The sequence below is a fragment of the Pithys albifrons genome, chromosome 11, assembly GCF_047495875.1.
Source record: "Pithys albifrons albifrons isolate INPA30051 chromosome 11, PitAlb_v1, whole genome shotgun sequence".
Taxonomy (NCBI): domain Eukaryota; kingdom Metazoa; phylum Chordata; class Aves; order Passeriformes; family Thamnophilidae; genus Pithys; species Pithys albifrons.
Genome location: NC_092468.1, coordinates 1303054 through 1320900, shown reverse-complemented (window position 1 = coordinate 1320900; position 17847 = coordinate 1303054). Strand labels below are relative to the sequence as shown.

At 63.9% G+C, this 17847-nt stretch overlaps 15 non-coding genes across 15 annotated transcripts; all 15 read right to left on the bottom strand.

Moving 5' to 3' along the window:
• Window positions 1-694: 694 nt before the first annotated feature.
• Window positions 695-813, bottom strand: LOC139677260 (5S ribosomal RNA). Its single transcript, XR_011698817.1, has one exon. It is a non-coding gene; the product is annotated as a 5S ribosomal RNA (ribosomal RNA).
• Window positions 814-1843: 1030 nt separating this feature from the next.
• Window positions 1844-1962, bottom strand: LOC139677259 (5S ribosomal RNA). The gene has a single exon (XR_011698816.1). It is a non-coding gene; the product is annotated as a 5S ribosomal RNA (ribosomal RNA).
• Window positions 1963-2681: 719 nt separating this feature from the next.
• On the bottom strand, window positions 2682-2800 carry LOC139677258 (5S ribosomal RNA). The gene has a single exon (XR_011698815.1). It is a non-coding gene; the product is annotated as a 5S ribosomal RNA (ribosomal RNA).
• Window positions 2801-3910: 1110 nt separating this feature from the next.
• On the bottom strand, window positions 3911-4029 carry LOC139677255 (5S ribosomal RNA). The gene has a single exon (XR_011698812.1). It is a non-coding gene; the product is annotated as a 5S ribosomal RNA (ribosomal RNA).
• A 1153-nt stretch (window positions 4030-5182) lies between these two features.
• On the bottom strand, window positions 5183-5301 carry LOC139677244 (5S ribosomal RNA). Its single transcript, XR_011698802.1, has one exon. It is a non-coding gene; the product is annotated as a 5S ribosomal RNA (ribosomal RNA).
• Window positions 5302-6021: 720 nt separating this feature from the next.
• On the bottom strand, window positions 6022-6140 carry LOC139677243 (5S ribosomal RNA). Its single transcript, XR_011698801.1, has one exon. It is a non-coding gene; the product is annotated as a 5S ribosomal RNA (ribosomal RNA).
• A 1111-nt stretch (window positions 6141-7251) lies between these two features.
• Window positions 7252-7370, bottom strand: LOC139677242 (5S ribosomal RNA). The gene has a single exon (XR_011698800.1). It is a non-coding gene; the product is annotated as a 5S ribosomal RNA (ribosomal RNA).
• Window positions 7371-8646: 1276 nt separating this feature from the next.
• LOC139677241 (5S ribosomal RNA) lies at window positions 8647-8765 on the bottom strand. Its single transcript, XR_011698799.1, has one exon. It is a non-coding gene; the product is annotated as a 5S ribosomal RNA (ribosomal RNA).
• A 720-nt stretch (window positions 8766-9485) lies between these two features.
• On the bottom strand, window positions 9486-9604 carry LOC139677285 (5S ribosomal RNA). The gene has a single exon (XR_011698842.1). It is a non-coding gene; the product is annotated as a 5S ribosomal RNA (ribosomal RNA).
• Window positions 9605-11258: 1654 nt separating this feature from the next.
• Window positions 11259-11377, bottom strand: LOC139677240 (5S ribosomal RNA). Its single transcript, XR_011698798.1, has one exon. It is a non-coding gene; the product is annotated as a 5S ribosomal RNA (ribosomal RNA).
• Window positions 11378-12487: 1110 nt separating this feature from the next.
• On the bottom strand, window positions 12488-12606 carry LOC139677239 (5S ribosomal RNA). The gene has a single exon (XR_011698797.1). It is a non-coding gene; the product is annotated as a 5S ribosomal RNA (ribosomal RNA).
• A 1153-nt stretch (window positions 12607-13759) lies between these two features.
• Window positions 13760-13878, bottom strand: LOC139677293 (5S ribosomal RNA). The gene has a single exon (XR_011698843.1). It is a non-coding gene; the product is annotated as a 5S ribosomal RNA (ribosomal RNA).
• A 1110-nt stretch (window positions 13879-14988) lies between these two features.
• LOC139677283 (5S ribosomal RNA) lies at window positions 14989-15107 on the bottom strand. Its single transcript, XR_011698840.1, has one exon. It is a non-coding gene; the product is annotated as a 5S ribosomal RNA (ribosomal RNA).
• A 720-nt stretch (window positions 15108-15827) lies between these two features.
• Window positions 15828-15946, bottom strand: LOC139677272 (5S ribosomal RNA). Its single transcript, XR_011698829.1, has one exon. It is a non-coding gene; the product is annotated as a 5S ribosomal RNA (ribosomal RNA).
• Window positions 15947-17058: 1112 nt separating this feature from the next.
• Window positions 17059-17177, bottom strand: LOC139677261 (5S ribosomal RNA). The gene has a single exon (XR_011698818.1). It is a non-coding gene; the product is annotated as a 5S ribosomal RNA (ribosomal RNA).
• Window positions 17178-17847: the final 670 nt, after the last annotated feature.

The window sequence follows — 17847 nt, the reverse complement described above, 5'->3', positions numbered from 1 at the left end:
TGCCACAGAGGCCCAAACACCTCTGCACGGACCCCCAAGGTAGTCACCCACACCCAAACGCCTGTGCCCGGACCCCAAAGACAGCCACACACACCCAAACGCCTGTCTCAGGACCCCAAGGAAGCCCCACGCACACACACACCTGTCCACGGACCTCGAAGTGGACACACACACGCTCCCCGCCTGCCACCACAACGCACACCAAAGCGCACTCGGCGCCCCTGCCTCCTGCTCCACCACAAAGGCAGCCCTGCCCACACAAGGGATATTCCCCCGCACCACTCACGCAAAACCCGACAGCCCCCGCTATGCCCGGCCGCTGTCCCATCCAGCCTGCACAGCTTCCCACATCACACTCTCACACCTGCTCTTCTCAGGGGCCCATGGCCGTAGGCACCTCGCAGCCCGACTGTCCCCGACGGACAGCACGCTCCAGCCCTGCCAAAACACCACTGCTCGCCCAAGGAAAACAAGGCAGGTGCACAGGGGGCACAAACACCCGAGCCCACAAGTGGCCACACGCACGCTCCCGGCCCGCCGAGGCCACGCCCACCAAAACACGGGCAGCGCCCCTCGCTCCCGTCCAGTCGAAATAAGCAGCAGCCGCCAAAAGGAGGGACACCCCCGTTCCCAGCTCATGGAAAAAGGCAGCAACCCAAACAGGAGGGAGAGTCGGGCAGCCGACGGGTGCAAAAGCCTACAGCACCCGGTATTCCCAGGCGGTCTCCCATCCAAGTACTAACCGGGCCCGACCCTGCTTAGCTTCCGAGATCAGACGAGATCGGGCGTTCTCAGGGTGGTATGGCCGTAGGCACTGGCTAGTGCCACAGTGCCTCTCTTGTGGCGGTGACACCACTCGCTCGCCCTCACAAAATGTCCTTACTGGGCCAACACAAATCCATGCCAGTCCCACGCACCCAAGCGCCTATGCCCGGACCCACATGGCACCTACACAAAGTAAAACCCTGTCCCCAGACCCCCAAGGTGGCCACATGCACCCAAACGCCTGGCCCCGGAGCCCCAAGGCGGCCACATGCACTCAAACGCCTGACCCCGGTGCCCCAAGACCGCCTCACGCACCCAGACGAATGTCCCAGATCCCCAAGGCAGCACCACGCACCCAAACGCCTTGCCCCGGACCTCCAAGGTGCCACAGAGGCCCAAACACCTCTGCACGGACCCCCAAGGTAGTCACACACACCCAAACGCCTGTGCCCGGACCCAAAGACAGCCACACACACCCAAACGCCTGTCTCAGGACCCCAAGGAAGCCCCACGCACACACACACCTGTCCACGGACCTCGAAGTGGTCACACACACACGCTCCCCGCCTGCCACCACCATGCACACCAAAGCGCACTCGGCGCCCCTGCCTCCTGCTCCACCACAAAGGCAGCCCTGCCCACACAAGGGATATTCCCCCGCACCACTCACGCAAAACCCGACAGCCCCCGCTATGCCCGGCCGCTGTCCCATCCACCCTGCACAGCTTCCCACATCACACTCTCACACCTGCTCTTCTCAGGGGGCCATGGCCATAGGCACCTGGCAGCCCCACTGTCCCCGACGGACAGCACGCTCCAGCCCTGCCAAAACACCACTGCTCGCCCAAGGAAAACAAGGCAGGTGCACAGGGGGCACAAACACCCGAGCCCACAAGTGGCCACACGCACGCTCCCGGCCCGCCGAGGCCACGCCCACCAAAATACGGGCAGCGCCCCTCGCTCCTGACCAGTCGAAATAAGCAGCAGCCGCCAAAAGGAGGGACACCCCCGTTCCCAGCTCATGGAAAAAGGCAGCAACCCAAACAGGAGGCAGAGTCGGGCAGCCGACGGGTGCAAAAGCCTACAGCACCCGGTATTCCCAGGCGGTCTCCCATCCAAGTACTAACCGGGCCCGACCCTGCTTAGCTTCCGAGATCAGACGAGATCGGGCGTTCTCAGGGTGGTATGGCCGTAGGCACCAGCCAGCCCCACAGCGCCTCTCTTATGCCGCGCACACCACTCGCACGCCCTCAAAAAACGCGGCTGCTCATTCGACAAACACCCACGCTAGCCCCACGCAAACGCCTGTCTCAGGACCCCCAAGGCAGCCCCACACACACAAACACCTGTCCACGGACCCCGAAGTGGACACACACACGCTCCCCGCAAACCACCCTGCGCACATACCAAGCGCACCAAAGCGCCCCTGCCTCCTGCCCCACCCCAAAGGCAGCCCTGCCCACACAAGGGACGCTCGCCCGCACCACTCACGCAAAAACCGACAGCACCCGCAATGCCCGGCCGCTGTCCCATCCAAGTACTAACCGGGCTCCACCCTGCACAGCTTCCCACATCACACTCTCACACCTGCTCTTCTCAGGGGGCCATGGCCATAGGCACCAGGCAGCCCCACTGTCCCCGACGGACAGCACGCTCCAGCCCTGCCAAAACACCACTGCTCGCCCAAGGAAAACAAGGCAGGTGCACAGGGGGCACAAACACCCGAGCCCACAAGTGGCCACACGCACGCTCCCGGCCCGCCGAGGCCACGCCCACCAAACACGGGCAGCGCCCCTCGCTCCTGTCCAGTCGAAATAAGCAGCAGCCGCCAACAGAAGGGACACCCCGGTGCCCAGCTCATGGAAAAAGGCAGCAACCCAAACAGGAGGGAGAGTCGGGCAGCCGACGGGTGCAAAAGCCTACAGCACCCGGTATTCCCAGGCGGTCTCCCATCCAAGTACTAACCGGGCCCGACCCTGCTTAGCTTCCGAGATCAGACGAGATCGGGCGTTCTCAGGGTGGTATGGCCGTAGGCACTGGCTAGTGCCACAGTGCCTCTCTTGTGGCGGTGACACCACTCGCTCGCCCTCACAAAATGTCCTTACTCGGCCAACACAAATCCATGCCAGTCCCACGCACCCAAGCGCCTATGCCCGGACCCACATGGCACCTACACAAAGTAAAACCCTGTCCCCAGACCCCCAAGGAGGTCATACGCACCCAAACGCCTGGCCCCGGAGCCCCAAGGCGGCCACATGCACTCAAACGCCTGACCCCGGAGCCCCAAGGCAGCCACATGCACTCAAACGCCTGGCCCCGGAGCCCCAAGGCGGCCACATGCACTCAAACGCCTGACCCCGGTGCCCCAAGACCGCCCCATGCACCCAGACGAATGTCCCAGATCCCCAAGGCAGCACCACGCACCCAAACGCCTTGCCCCGGACCTCCAAGGTGCCACAGAGGCCCAGACACCTCTGCGCGGACCCCCAAGGTAGTCACACACACCCAAACGCCTGTGCCCGGACCCAAAGACAGCCACACACACCCAAACGCCTGTCTCAGGACCCCAAGGAAGCCCCACGCACACACACACCTGTCCACGGACCTCGAAGTGGACACACACACGCTCCCCGCCTGCCACCACCATGCACACCAAAGCGCACTCGGCGCCCCTGCCTCCTGCTCCACCACAAAGGCAGCCCTGCCCACACAAGGGATATTCCCCCGCACCACTCACGCAAAACCCGACAGCCCCCGCTATGCCCGGCCGCTGTCCCATCCAGCCTGCACAGCTTCCCACATCACACTCTCACACCTGCTCTTCTCAGGGGCCCATGGCCGTAGGCACCTCGCAGCCCGACTGTCCCCGACGGACAGCACGCTCCAGCCCTGCCAAAACACCACTGCTCGCCCAAGGAAAACAAGGCAGGTGCACAGGGGGCACAAACACCCGAGCCCACAAGTGGCCACACGCACGCTCCCGGCCCGCCGAGGCCACGCCCACCAAAACACGGGCAGCGCCCCTCGCTCCCGTCCAGTCGAAATAAGCAGCAGCCGCCAAAAGGAGGGACACCCCCGTTCCCAGCTCATGGAAAAAGGCAGCAACCCAAACAGGAGGGAGAGTCGGGCAGCCGACGGGTGCAAAAGCCTACAGCACCCGGTATTCCCAGGCGGTCTCCCATCCAAGTACTAACCGGGCCCGACCCTGCTTAGCTTCCGAGATCAGACGAGATCGGGCGTTCTCAGGGTGGTATGGCCGTAGGCACTGGCTAGTGCCACAGTGCCTCTCTTGTGGCGGTGACACCACTCGCTCGCCCTCACAAAATGTCCTTACTCGGCCAACACAAATCCATGCCAGTCCCACGCACCCAAGCGCCTATGCCCGGACCCACATGGCACCTACACAAACCAAAACGCCTGACCCCAGACCCTCAAGGAGGCCATACGTACCCAAACGCCTGACCTCGGAGCCCCAAAGCGGCCACATGCACTCAAACGCCTGACCCCGGAGCCCCAATGCGGCCACATGCACTCAAACGCCTGACCCCGGAGCCCCAATGCGGCCACATGCACTCAAACGCCTGACCCCGGAGCCCCAAGGTGGCCACATGCACTCAAACGCCTGACCCCGGTGCCCCAAGACCGTCCCACGCACCCAGACGAATGTCCCAGACCCCCAAGGCAGCACCACGCACCCAAACGCCTTGCCCCTGACCTCCAAGGTGCCACAGAGGCCCAAACACCTCTGCACGGACCCCCAAGGTAGTCACCCACACCCAAACGCCTGTGCCCGGACCCCAAAGACAGCCACACACACCCAAACGCCTGTCTCAGGACCCCAAGGAAGCCCCACGCACACACACACCTGTCCACGGACCTCGAAGTGGACACACACACGCTCCCCGCCTGCCACCACAACGCACACCAAAGCGCACTCGGCGCCCCTGCCTCCTGCTCCACCACAAAGGCAGCCCTGCCCACACAAGGGATATTCCCCCGCACCACTCACGCAAAACCCGACAGCCCCCGCTATGCCCGGCCGCTGTCCCATCCACCCTGCACAGCTTCCCACATCACACTCTCACACCTGCTCTTCTCAGGGGGCCATGGCCATAGGCACCAGGCAGCCCCACTGTCCCCGACGGACAGCACGCTCCAGCCCTGCCAAAACACCACTGCTCGCCCAAGGAAAACAAGGCAGGTGCACAGGGGGCACAAACACCCGAGCCCACAAGTGGCCACACGCACGCTCCCGGCCCGCCGAGGCCACGCCCACCAAAACACGGGCAGCGCCCCTCGCTCCTGACCAGTCGAAATAAGCAGCAGCCGCCAAAAGGAGGGACACCCCCGTTCCCAGCTCATGGAAAAAGGCAGCAACCCAAACAGGAGGCAGAGTCGGGCAGCCGACGGGTGCAAAAGCCTACAGCACCCGGTATTCCCAGGCGGTCTCCCATCCAAGTACTAACCGGGCCCGACCCTGCTTAGCTTCCGAGATCAGACGAGATCGGGCGTTCTCAGGGTGGTATGGCCGTAGGCACCAGCCAGCCCCACAGCGCCTCTCTTATGCCGCGCACACCACTCGCACGCCCTCAAAAAACGCGGCTGCTCATTCGACAAACACCCACGCTAGCCCCACGCAAACGCCTGTCTCAGGACCCCCAAGGCAGCCCCACACACACAAACACCTGTCCACGGACCCCGAAGTGGACACACACACGCTCCCCGCAAACCACCCTGCGCACATACCAAGCGCACCAAAGCGCCCCTGCCTCCTGCTCCACCCCAAAGGCAGCCCTGCCCACACAAGGGACGCTCGCCCGCACCACTCACGCAAAAACCGACAGCACCCGCAATGCCCGGCCGCTGTCCCATCCAAGTACTAACCGGGCTCCACCCTGCACAGCTTCCCACATCACACTCTCACACCTGCTCTTCTCAGGGGGCCATGGCCATAGGCACCAGGCAGCCCCACTGTCCCCGACGGACAGCACGCTCCAGCCCTGCCAAAACACCACTGCTCGCCCACGGAAAACAAGGCAGGTGCACAGGGGGCACAAACACCCGAGCCCACAAGTGGCCACACGCACGCTCCCGGCCCGCCGAGGCCACGCCCACCAAAATACGGGCAGCGCCCCTCGCTCCTGTCCAGTCGAAATAAGCAGCAGCCGCCAACAGAAGGGACACCCCCCTGGCCAGCTCATGGAAAAAGGCAGCAACCCAAACAGGAGGGAGAGTCGGGCAGCCGACGGGTGCAAAAGCCTACAGCACCCGGTATTCCCAGGCGGTCTCCCATCCAAGTACTAACCGGGCCCGACCCTGCTTAGCTTCCGAGATCAGACGAGATCGGGCGTTCTCAGGGTGGTATGGCCGTAGGCACTGGCTAGTGCCACAGTGCCTCTCTTGTGGCGGTGACACCACTCGCTCGCCCTCACAAAATGTCCTTACTGGGCCAACACAAATCCATGCCAGTCCCACGCACCCAAGCGCCTATGCCCGGACCCACATGGCACCTACACAAACCAAAACGCCTGACCCCAGACCCTCAAGGAGGCCATACGTACCCAAACGCCTGGCCCCGGAGCCCCAAGGCGGCCACATGCACTCAAACGCCTGACCCCGGAGCCCCAATGCGGCCACATGCACTCAAACGCCTGGCCCCGGAGCCCCAAGGCGGCCACATGCACTCAAACGCCTGACCCCGGTGCCCCAAGACCGCCCCATGCACCCAGACGAATGTCCCAGATCCCCAAGGCAGCACCACGCACCCAAACGCCTTGCCCCGGACCTCCAAGGTGCCACAGAGGCCCAGACACCTCTGCGCGGACCCCCAAGGTAGTCACACACACCCAAACGCCTGTGCCCGGACCCAAAGACAGCCACACACACCCAAACGCCTGTCTCAGGACCCCAAGGAAGCCCCACGCACACACACACCTGTCCATGGACCTCGAAGTGGTCACACACACGCTCCCCGCCTGCCACCACCATGCACACCAAAGCGCACTCGGCGCCCCTGCCTCCTGCTCCACCACAAAGCCAGCCCTGCCCACACAAGGGATATTCCCCCGCACCACTCACGCAAAACCCGACAGCCCCCGCTATGCCCGGCCGCTGTCCCATCCAGCCTGCACAGCTTCCCACATCACACTCTCACACCTGCTCTTCTCAGGGGCCCATGGCCGTAGGCACCTCGCAGCCCGACTGTCCCCGACGGACAGCACGCTCCAGCCCTGCCAAAACACCACTGCTCGCCCACGGAAAACAAGGCAGGTGCACAGGGGGCACAAACACCCGAGCCCACAAGTGGCCACACGCACGCTCCCGGCCCGCCGAGGCCACGCCCACCAAAACACGGGCAGCGCCCCTCGCTCCCGTCCAGTCGAAATAAGCAGCAGCCGCCAAAAGGAGGGACACCCCCGTTCCCAGCTCATGGAAAAAGGCAGCAACCCAAACAGGAGGGAGAGTCGGGCAGCCGACGGGTGCAAAAGCCTACAGCACCCGGTATTCCCAGGCGGTCTCCCATCCAAGTACTAACCGGGCCCGACCCTGCTTAGCTTCCGAGATCAGACGAGATCGGGCGTTCTCAGGGTGGTATGGCCGTAGGCACTGGCTAGTGCCACAGTGCCTCTCTTGTGGCGGTGACACCACTCGCCTGCCCTCACAAAATGTCCTTACTCGGCCAACACAAATCCATGCCAGTCCCACGCACCCAAGCGCCTATGCCCGGACCCACATGGCACCTACACAAACCAAAACGCCTGACCCCAGACCCTCAAGGAGGCCATACGTACCCAAACGCCTGACCTCGGAGCCCCAAAGCGGCCACATGCACTCAAACGCCTGACCCCGGAGCCCCAATGCGGCCACATGCACTCAAACGCCTGACCCCGGAGCCCCAATGCGGCCACATGCACTCAAACGCCTGACCCCGGAGCCCCAATGCGGCCACATGCACTCAAACGCCTGACCCCGGAGCCCCAAGGCGGCCACATGCACTCAAACGCCTGGCCCCGGAGCCCCAATGCGGCCACATGCACTCAAACGCCTGACCCCGGTGCCCCAAGGTGGCCACATGCACTCAAACGCCTGACCCCGGTGCCCCAAGACCGTCCCACGCACCCAGACGAATGTCCCAGACCCCCAAGGCAGCACCACGCACCCAAACGCCTTGCCCCTGACCTCCAAGGTGCCACAGAGGCCCAAACACCTCTGCACGGACCCCCAAGGTAGTCACCCACACCCAAACGCCTGTGCCCGGACCCCAAAGACAGCCACACACACCCAAACGCCTGTCTCAGGACCCCAAGGAAGCCCCACGCACACACACACCTGTCCACGGACCTCGAAGTGGACACACACACGCTCCCCGCCTGCCACCACCACGCACACCAAAGCGCACTCGGCGCCCCTGCCTCCTGCTCCACCACAAAGCCAGCCCTGCCCACACAAGGGATATTCCCCCGCACCACTCACGCAAAACCCGACAGCCCCCGCTATGCCCGGCCACTGTCCCATCCACCCTGCACAGCTTCCCACATCACACTCTCACACCTGCTCTTCTCAGGGGGCCATGGCCATAGGCACCAGGCAGCCCCACTGTCCCCGACGGACAGCACGCTCCAGCCCTGCCAAAACACCACTGCTCGCCCACGGAAAACACGGCAGGTACACAGGGGGCACAAACACCCGAGCCCACAAGTGGCCACACGCACGATCCCGGCCCACCGAGGCCACGCCCACCAAAACACGGGCAGCGCCCCTCGCTCCTGTCCAGTCGAAATAAGAAGCAGCCGCCAAAAGGAGGGACACCCCCGTTCCCAGCTCATGGAAAAAGGCAGCAACCCAAACAGGAGGGAGAGTCGGGCAGCCGACGGGTGCAAAAGCCTACAGCACCCGGTATTCCCAGGCGGTCTCCCATCCAAGTACTAACCGGGCCCGACCCTGCTTAGCTTCCGAGATCAGACGAGATCGGGCGTTCTCAGGGTGGTATGGCCGTAGGCACCAGCCAGCCCCACAGCGCCTCTCTTATGCCGCGCACACCACTCGCACGCCCTCAAAAAACGCGGCTGCTCATTCGACAAACACCCACGCTAGCCCCACGCAAACGCCTGTCTCAGGACCCCCAAGGCAGCCCCACACACACAAACACCTGTCCACGGACCCCGAAGTGGACACACACACGCTCCCCGCAAACCACCCTGCGCACATACCAAGCGCACCAAAGCGCCCCTGCCTCCTGCCCCACCCCAAAGGCAGCATTGCCCACACAAGGGACGCTCGCCCGCACCACTCACGCAAAAACCGACAGCACCCGCAATGCCCGGCCGCTGTCCCATCCATGTACTAACCGGGCTCCACCCTGCACAGCTTCCCACATCACACTCTCACACCTGCTCTTCTCAGGGGGCCATGGCCATAGGCACCAGGCAGCCCCACTGTCCCCGACGGACAGCACGCTCCAGCCCTGCCAAAACACCACTGCTCGCCCAAGGAAAACAAGGCAGGTGCACAGGGGGCACAAACACCCGAGCCCACAAGTGGCCACACGCACGCTCCCGGCCCGCCGAGGCCACGCCCACCAAAACACGGGCAGCGCCCCTCGCTCCTGTCCAGTCGAAATAAGCAGCAGCCGCCAACAGAAGGGACACCCCGGTGCCCAGCTCATGGAAAAAGGCAGCAACCCAAACAGGAGGGAGAGTCGGGCAGCCGACGGGTGCAAAAGCCTACAGCACCCGGTATTCCCAGGCGGTCTCCCATCCAAGTACTAACCGGGCCCGACCCTGCTTAGCTTCCGAGATCAGACGAGATCGGCCATTCTCAGGGTGGTATGGCCGTAGGCACTGGCTAGTGCCACAGTGCCTCTCTTGTGGCGGTGACACCACTCGCTCGCCCTCACAAAATGTCCTTACTGGGCCAACACAAATCCATGCCAGTCCCACGCACCCAAGCGCCTATGCCCGGACCCACATGGCACCTACACAAAGTAAAACCCTGTCCCCAGACCCCCAAGGAGGTCATACGCACCCAAACGCCTGGCCCCGGAGCCCCAAGGCGGCCACATGCACTCAAACGCCTGACCACGGTGCCCCAAGGCAGCCACATGCACTCAAACGCCTGGCCCCGGAGCCCCAAGGCGGCCTCATGCACTCAAACGCCTGACCCCGGTGCCCCAAGGTGGCCACATGCACTCAAACGCCTGACCCCGGAGCCCCAATGCGGCACATGCACTCAAACGCCTGACCCCGGAGCCCCAAGGCGGCCACATGCACTCAAACGCCTGACCCCGGTGCCCCAAGACCGTCCCACGCACCCAGACGAATGTCCCAGACCCCCAAGGCAGCACCACGCACCCAAACGCCTTGCCCCTAACCTCCAAGGTGCCACAGAGGCCCAAACACCTCTGCACGGACCCCCAAGGTAGTCACACACACCCAAACGCCTGTGCCCGGACCCCAAAGACAGCCACACACACCCAAACGCCTGTCTCAGGACCCCAAGGAAGCCCCACGCACACACACACCTGTCCACGGACCTCGAAGTGGACACACACACGCTCCCCGCCTGCCACCACAACGCACACCAAAGCGCACTCGGCGCCCCTGCCTCCTGCTCCACCACAAAGCCAGCCCTGCCCACACAAGGGATATTCCCCCGCACCACTCACGCAAAACCCGACAGCCCCCGCTATGCCCGGCCGCTGTCCCATCCAGCCTGCACAGCTTCCCACATCATACTCTCACACCTGCTCTTCTCAGGGGGCCATGGCCATAGGCACCAGGCAGCCCCACTGTCCCCGACGGACAGCACGCTCCAGCCCTGCCAAAACACCACTGCTCGCCCACGGAAAACACGGCAGGTACACAGGGGGCACAAACACCCGAGCCCACAAGTGGCCACACGCACGCTCCCGGCCCGCCGAGGCCACGCCCACCAAAATACGGGCAGCGCCCCTCGCTCCTGTCCAGTCGAAATAAGAAGCAGCCGCCAAAAGGAGGGACACCCCCCTTGCCAGTTGATGGAAAAAGGCAGCAACCCAAACAGGAGGGAGAGTCGGGCAGCCGACGGGTGCAAAAGCCTACAGCACCCGGTATTCCCAGGCGGTCTCCCATCAAAGTACTAACCGGGCTCCACCCTGCACAGCTTCCCACATCACACTCTCACACCTGCTCTTCTCAGGGGGCCATGGCCATAGGCACCAGGCAGCCCCACTGTCCCCGACGGACAGCACGCTCCAGCCCTGCCAAAACACCACTGCTTGCCCACGGAAAACACGGCAGGTGCACAGGGGGCACAAACACCCGAGCCCACAAGTGGCCACACGCACGCTCCCGGCCCGCCGAGGCCAAGCCCACCAAAACACGGGCAGCGCCCCTCGCTCCTGTCCAGTCGAAAGAAGCAGCAGCCGCCAACAGAAGGGACACCCCGGTGCCCAGCTCATCGAAAAAGGCAGCAACCCAAACAGGAGGGAGAGTCGGGCAGCCGACGGGAGCAAAAGCCTACAGCACCCGGTATTCCCAGGCGGTCTCCCATCCAAGTACTAACCGGGCCCGACCCTGCTTAGCTTCCGAGATCAGACGAGATCGGGCGTTCTCAGGGTGGTATGGCCGTAGGCACTGGCTAGTGCCACAGTGCCTCTCTTGTGGCGGTGACACCACTCGCTCGCCCTCACAAAATGTCCTTACTCGGCCAACACAAATCCATGCCAGTCCCACGCACCCAAGCGCCTATGCCCGGACCCACATGGCACCTACACAAAGTAAAACCCTGTCCCCAGACCCCCAAGGAGGTCATACGCACCCAAACGCCTGGCCCCGGAGCCCCAAGGCGGCCACATGCACTCAAACGCCTGACCCCGGTGCCCCAAGGCAGCCACATGCACTCAAACGCCTGGCCCCGGAGCCCCAAGGCGGCCACATGCACTCAAACGCCTGACCCCGGTGCCCCAAGACCGCCCCACGCACCCAGACGAATGTCCCAGATCCCCAAGGCAGCACCACGCACCCAAACGCCTTGCCCCGGACCTCCAAGGTGCCACAGAGGCCCAGACACCTCTGCGCGGACCCCCAAGGTAGTCACACACACCCAAACGCCTGTGCCCGGACCCAAAGACAGCCACACACACCCAAACGCCTGTCTCAGGACCCCAAGGAAGCCCCACGCACACACACACCTGTCCATGGACCTCGAAGTGGTCACACACACGCTCCCCGCCTGCCACCACCATGCACACCAAAGCGCACTCGGCGCCCCTGCCTCCTGCTCCACCACAAAGGCAGCCCTGCCCACACAAGGGATATTCCCCCGCACCACTCACGCAAAACCCGACAGCCCCCGCTATGCCCGGCCGCTGTCCCATCCACCCTGCACAGCTTCCCACATCACACTCTCACACCTGCTCTTCTCAGGGGCCCATGGCCGTAGGCACCCCGCAGCCCCACTGTCCCCGACGGACAGCACGCTCCAGCCCTGCCAAAACACCACTGCTCGCCCAAGGAAAACAAGGCAGGTGCACAGGGGGCACAAACACCCGAGCCCACAAGTGGCCACACGCACGCTCCCGGCCCGCCGAGGCCACGCCCACCAAAACACGGGCAGCGCCCCTCGCTCCCGTCCAGTCGAAATAAGCAGCAGCCGCCAAAAGGAGGGACACCCCCGTTCCCAGCTCATGGAAAAAGGCAGCAACCCAAACAGGAGGGAGAGTCGGGCAGCCGACGGGTGCAAAAGCCTACAGCACCCGGTATTCCCAGGCGGTCTCCCATCCAAGTACTAACCGGGCCCGACCCTGCTTAGCTTCCGAGATCAGACGAGATCGGGCGTTCTCAGGGTGGTATGGCCGTAGGCACTGGCTAGTGCCACAGTGCCTCTCTTGTGGCGGTGACACCACTCGCCTGCCCTCACAAAATGTCCTTACTCGGCCAACACAAATCCATGCCAGTCCCACGCACCCAAGCGCCTATGCCCGGACCCACATGGCACCTACACAAACCAAAACGCCTGACCCCAGACCCTCAAGGAGGCCATACGTACCCAAACGCCTGACCTCGGAGCCCCAAAGCGGCCACATGCACTCAAACGCCTGACCCCGGAGCCCCAAGGTGGCCACATGCACTCAAACGCCTGACCCCGGAGCCCCAAGGCGGCCTCATGCACTCAAACGCCTGACCCCGGTGCCCCAAGGTGGCCACATGCACTCAAACGCCTGACCCCGGTGCCCCAAGACCGTCCCACGCACCCAGACGAATGTCCCAGACCCCCAAGGCAGCACCACGCACCCAAACGCCTTGCCCCTAACCTCCAAGGTGCCACAGAGGCCCAAACACCTCTGCACGGACCCCCAAGGTAGTCACCCACACCCAAACGCCTGTGCCCGGACCCCAAAGACAGCCACACACACCCAAACGCCTGTCTCAGGACCCCAAGGAAGCCCCACGCACACACACACCTGTCCACGGACCTCGAAGTGGACACACACACGCTCCCCGCCTGCCACCACAACGCACACCAAAGCGCACTCGGCGCCCCTGCCTCCTGCTCCACCACAAAGCCAGCCCTGCCCACACAAGGGATATTCCCCCGCACCACTCACGCAAAACCCGACAGCCCCCGCTATGCCCGGCCACTGTCCCATCCACCCTGCACAGCTTCCCACATCACACTCTCACACCTGCTCTTCTCAGGGGGCCATGGCCATAGGCACCAGGCAGCCCCACTGTCCCCGACGGACAGCACGCTCCAGCCCTGCCAAAACACCACTGCTCGCCCACGGAAAACACGGCAGGTGCACAGGGGGCACAAACACCCGAGCCCACAAGTGGCCACACGCACGCTCCCGGCCCGCCGAGGCCAAGCCCACCAAAACACGGGCAGCGCCCCTCGCTCCTGTCCAGTCGAAAGAAGCAGCAGCCGCCAACAGAAGGGACACCCCGGTGCCCAGCTCATCGAAAAAGGCAGCAACCCAAACAGGAGGGAGAGTCGGGCAGCCGACGGGAGCAAAAGCCTACAGCACCCGGTATTCCCAGGCGGTCTCCCATCCAAGTACTAACCGGGCCCGACCCTGCTTAGCTTCCGAGATCAGACGAGATCGGGCGTTCTCAGGGTGGTATGGCCGTAGGCACTGGCTAGTGCCACAGTGCCTCTCTTGTGGCGGTGACACCACTCGCTCGCCCTCACAAAATGTCCTTACTCGGCCAACACAAATCCATGCCAGTCCCACGCACCCAAGCGCCTATGCCCGGACCCACATGGCACCTACACAAAGTAAAACCCTGTCCCCAGACCCCCAAGGAGGTCATACGCACCCAAACGCCTGGCCCCGGAGCCCCAAGGCGGCCACATGCACTCAAACGCCTGACCCCGGTGCCCCAAGGCAGCCACATGCACTCAAACGCCTGGCCCCGGAGCCCCAAGGCGGCCACATGCACTCAAACGCCTGACCCCGGTGCCCCAAGACCGCCCCACGCACCCAGACGAATGTCCCAGATCCCCAAGGCAGCACCACGCACCCAAACGCCTTGCCCCGGACCTCCAAGGTGCCACAGAGGCCCAGACACCTCTGCGCGGACCCCCAAGGTAGTCACACACACCCAAACGCCTGTGCCCGGACCCAAAGACAGCCACACACACCCAAACGCCTGTCTCAGGACCCCAAGGAAGCCCCACGCACACACACACCTGTCCATGGACCTCGAAGTGGACACACACACGCTCCCCGCCTGCCACCACCATGCACACCAAAGCGCACTCGGCGCCCCTGCCTCCTGCTCCACCACAAAGGCAGCCCTGCCCACACAAGGGATATTCCCCCGCACCACTCACGCAAAACCCGACAGCCCCCGCTATGCCCGGCCGCTGTCCCATCCACCCTGCACAGCTTCCCACATCACACTCTCACACCTGCTCTTCTCAGGGGCCCATGGCCGTAGGCACCCCGCAGCCCCACTGTCCCCGACGGACAGCACGCTCCAGCCCTGCCAAAACACCACTGCTCGCCCAAGGAAAACAAGGCAGGTGCACAGGGGGCACAAACACCCGAGCCCACAAGTGGCCACACGCACGCTCCCGGCCCGCCGAGGCCACGCCCACCAAAACACGGGCAGCGCCCCTCGCTCCCGTCCAGTCGAAATAAGCAGCAGCCGCCAAAAGGAGGGACACCCCCGTTCCCAGCTCATGGAAAAAGGCAGCAACCCAAACAGGAGGGAGAGTCGGGCAGCCGACGGGTGCAAAAGCCTACAGCACCCGGTATTCCCAGGCGGTCTCCCATCCAAGTACTAACCGGGCCCGACCCTGCTTAGCTTCCGAGATCAGACGAGATCGGGCGTTCTCAGGGTGGTATGGCCGTAGGCACCAGCCAGCCCCACAGCGCCTCTCTTATGCCGCGCACACCACTCGCACGCCCTCAAAAAACGCGGCTGCTCATTCGACAAACACCCACGCTAGCCCCACGCAAACGCCTGTCTCAGGACCCCCAAGGCAGCCCCACACACACAAACACCTGTCCACGGACCCCGAAGTGGACACACACACGCTCCCCGCAAACCACCCTGCGCACATACCAAGCGCACCAAAGCGCCCCTGCCTCCTGCCCCACCCCAAAGGCAGCCCTGCCCACACAAGGGACGCTCGCCCGCACCACTCACGCAAAAACCGACAGCACCCGCAATGCCCGGCCGCTGTCCCATCCAAGTACTAACCGGGCTCCACCCTGCACAGCTTCCCACATCACACTCTCACACCTGCTCTTCTCAGGGGGCCATGGCCATAGGCACCAGGCAGCCCCACTGTCCCCGACGGACAGCACGCTCCAGCCCTGCCAAAACACCACTGCTCGCCCACGGAAAACAAGGCAGGTGCACAGGGGGCACAAACACCCGAGCCCACAAGTGGCCACACGCACGCTCCCGGCCCGCCGAGGCCACGCCCACCAAAATACGGGCAGCGCCCCTCGCTCCTGTCCAGTCGAAATAAGCAGCAGCCGCCAACAGAAGGGACACCCCCCTGGCCAGCTCATGGAAAAAGGCAGCAACCCAAACAGGAGGGAGAGTCGGGCAGCCGACGGGTGCAAAAGCCTACAGCACCCGGTATTCCCAGGCGGTCTCCCATCCAAGTACTAACCGGGCCCGACCCTGCTTAGCTTCCGAGATCAGACGAGATCGGGCGTTCTCAGGGTGGTATGGCCGTAGGCACTGGCTAGTGCCACAGTGCCTCTCTTGTGGCGGTGACACCACTCGCTCGCCCTCACAAAATGTCCTTACTGGGCCAACACAAATCCATGCCAGTCCCACGCACCCAAGCGCCTATGCCCGGACCCACATGGCACCTACACAAACCAAAACGCCTGACCCCAGACCCTCAAGGAGGCCATACGTACCCAAACGCCTGGCCCCGGAGCCCCAAGGCGGCCACATGCACTCAAACGCCTGACCCCGGAGCCCCAATGCGGCCACATGCACTCAAACGCCTGACCCCGGAGCCCCAAGGCGGCCACATGCACTCAAACGCCTGACCCCGGTGCCCCAAGACCGTCCCACGCACCCAGACGAATGTCCCAGACCCCCAAGGCAGCACCACGCACCCAAACGCCTTGCCCCGGACCTCCAAGGTGCCACAGAGGCCCAAACACCTCTGAACGGACCCCCAAGGTAGTCACCCACACCCAAACGCCTGTGCCCGGACCCCAAAGACAGCCACACACACCCAAACGCCTGTCTCAGGACCCCAAGGAAGCCCCACGCACCCACACACCTGTCCACGGACCTCGAAGTGGACACACACACGCTCCCCGCCTACCACCACCACGCACACCAAAGCGCACTCGGCGCCCCTGCCTCCTGCTCCACCACAAAGCCAGCCCTGCCCACACAAGGGATATTCCCCCGCACCACTCACGCAAAACGCGACAGCCCCCGCTATGCCCGGCCGCTGTCCCATCCACCCTGCACAGCTTCCCACATCATACTCTCACACCTGCTCTTCTCAGGGGGCCATGGCCATAGGCACCAGGCAGCCCCACTGTCCCCGACGGACAGCACGCTCCAGCCCTGCCAAAACACCACTGCTCGCCCACGGAAAACACGGCAGGTGCACAGGGGGCACAAACACCCGAGCCCACAAGTGGCCACACGCACGCTCCCGGCCCGCCGACGCCACGCCCACCAAAACACGGGCAGCGCCCCTCGCTCCTGTCCAGTCGAAATAAGCAGCAGCCGCCAAAAGGAGGGACACCCCCCTGGCCAGCTCATGGAAAAAGGCAGCAACCCAAACAGGAGGGAGAGTCGGGCAGCCGACGGGTGCAAAAGCCTACAGCACCCGGTATTCCCAGGCGGTCTCCCATCCAAGTACTAACCGGGCCCGACCCTGCTTAGCTTCCGAGATCAGACGAGATCGGGCGTTCTCAGGGTGGTATGGCCGTAGGCACCAGCCAGCCCCACAGCGCCTCTCTTATGCCGCGCACACCACTCGCACGCCCTCAAAAAACGCGGCTGCTCATTCGACAAACACCCACGCTAGCCCCACGCAAACGCCTGTCTCAGGACCCCCAAGGCAGCCCCACACACACAAACACCTGTCCACGGACCCCGAAGTGGACACACACACGCTCCCCGCAAACCTCCCTGCGCACATACCAAGCGCACCAAAGCGCCCCTGCCTCCTGCCCCACCCCAAAGGCAGCATTGCCCACACAAGGGACGCTTGCCCGCACCACTCACGCAAAAACCGACAGCACCCGCAATGCCCGGCCGCTGTCCCATCCAAGTACTAACCGGGCTCCACCCTGCACAGCTTCCCACATCACACTCTCACACCTGCTCTTCTCAGGGGCCCATGGCCATAGGCACCAGGCAGCCCCACTGTCCCCGACGGACAGCACGCTCCAGCCCTGCCAAAACACCACTGCTCGCCCACGGAAAACACGGCAGGTGCACAGGGGGCACAAACACCCGAGCCCACAAGTGGCCACACGCACGCTCCCGGCCCGCCGAGGCCAAGCCCACCAAAACACGGGCAGCGCCCCTCGCTCCTGTCCAGTCGAAATAAGAAGCAGCCGCCAACAGAAGGGACACCCCGGTGCCCAGCTCATCGAAA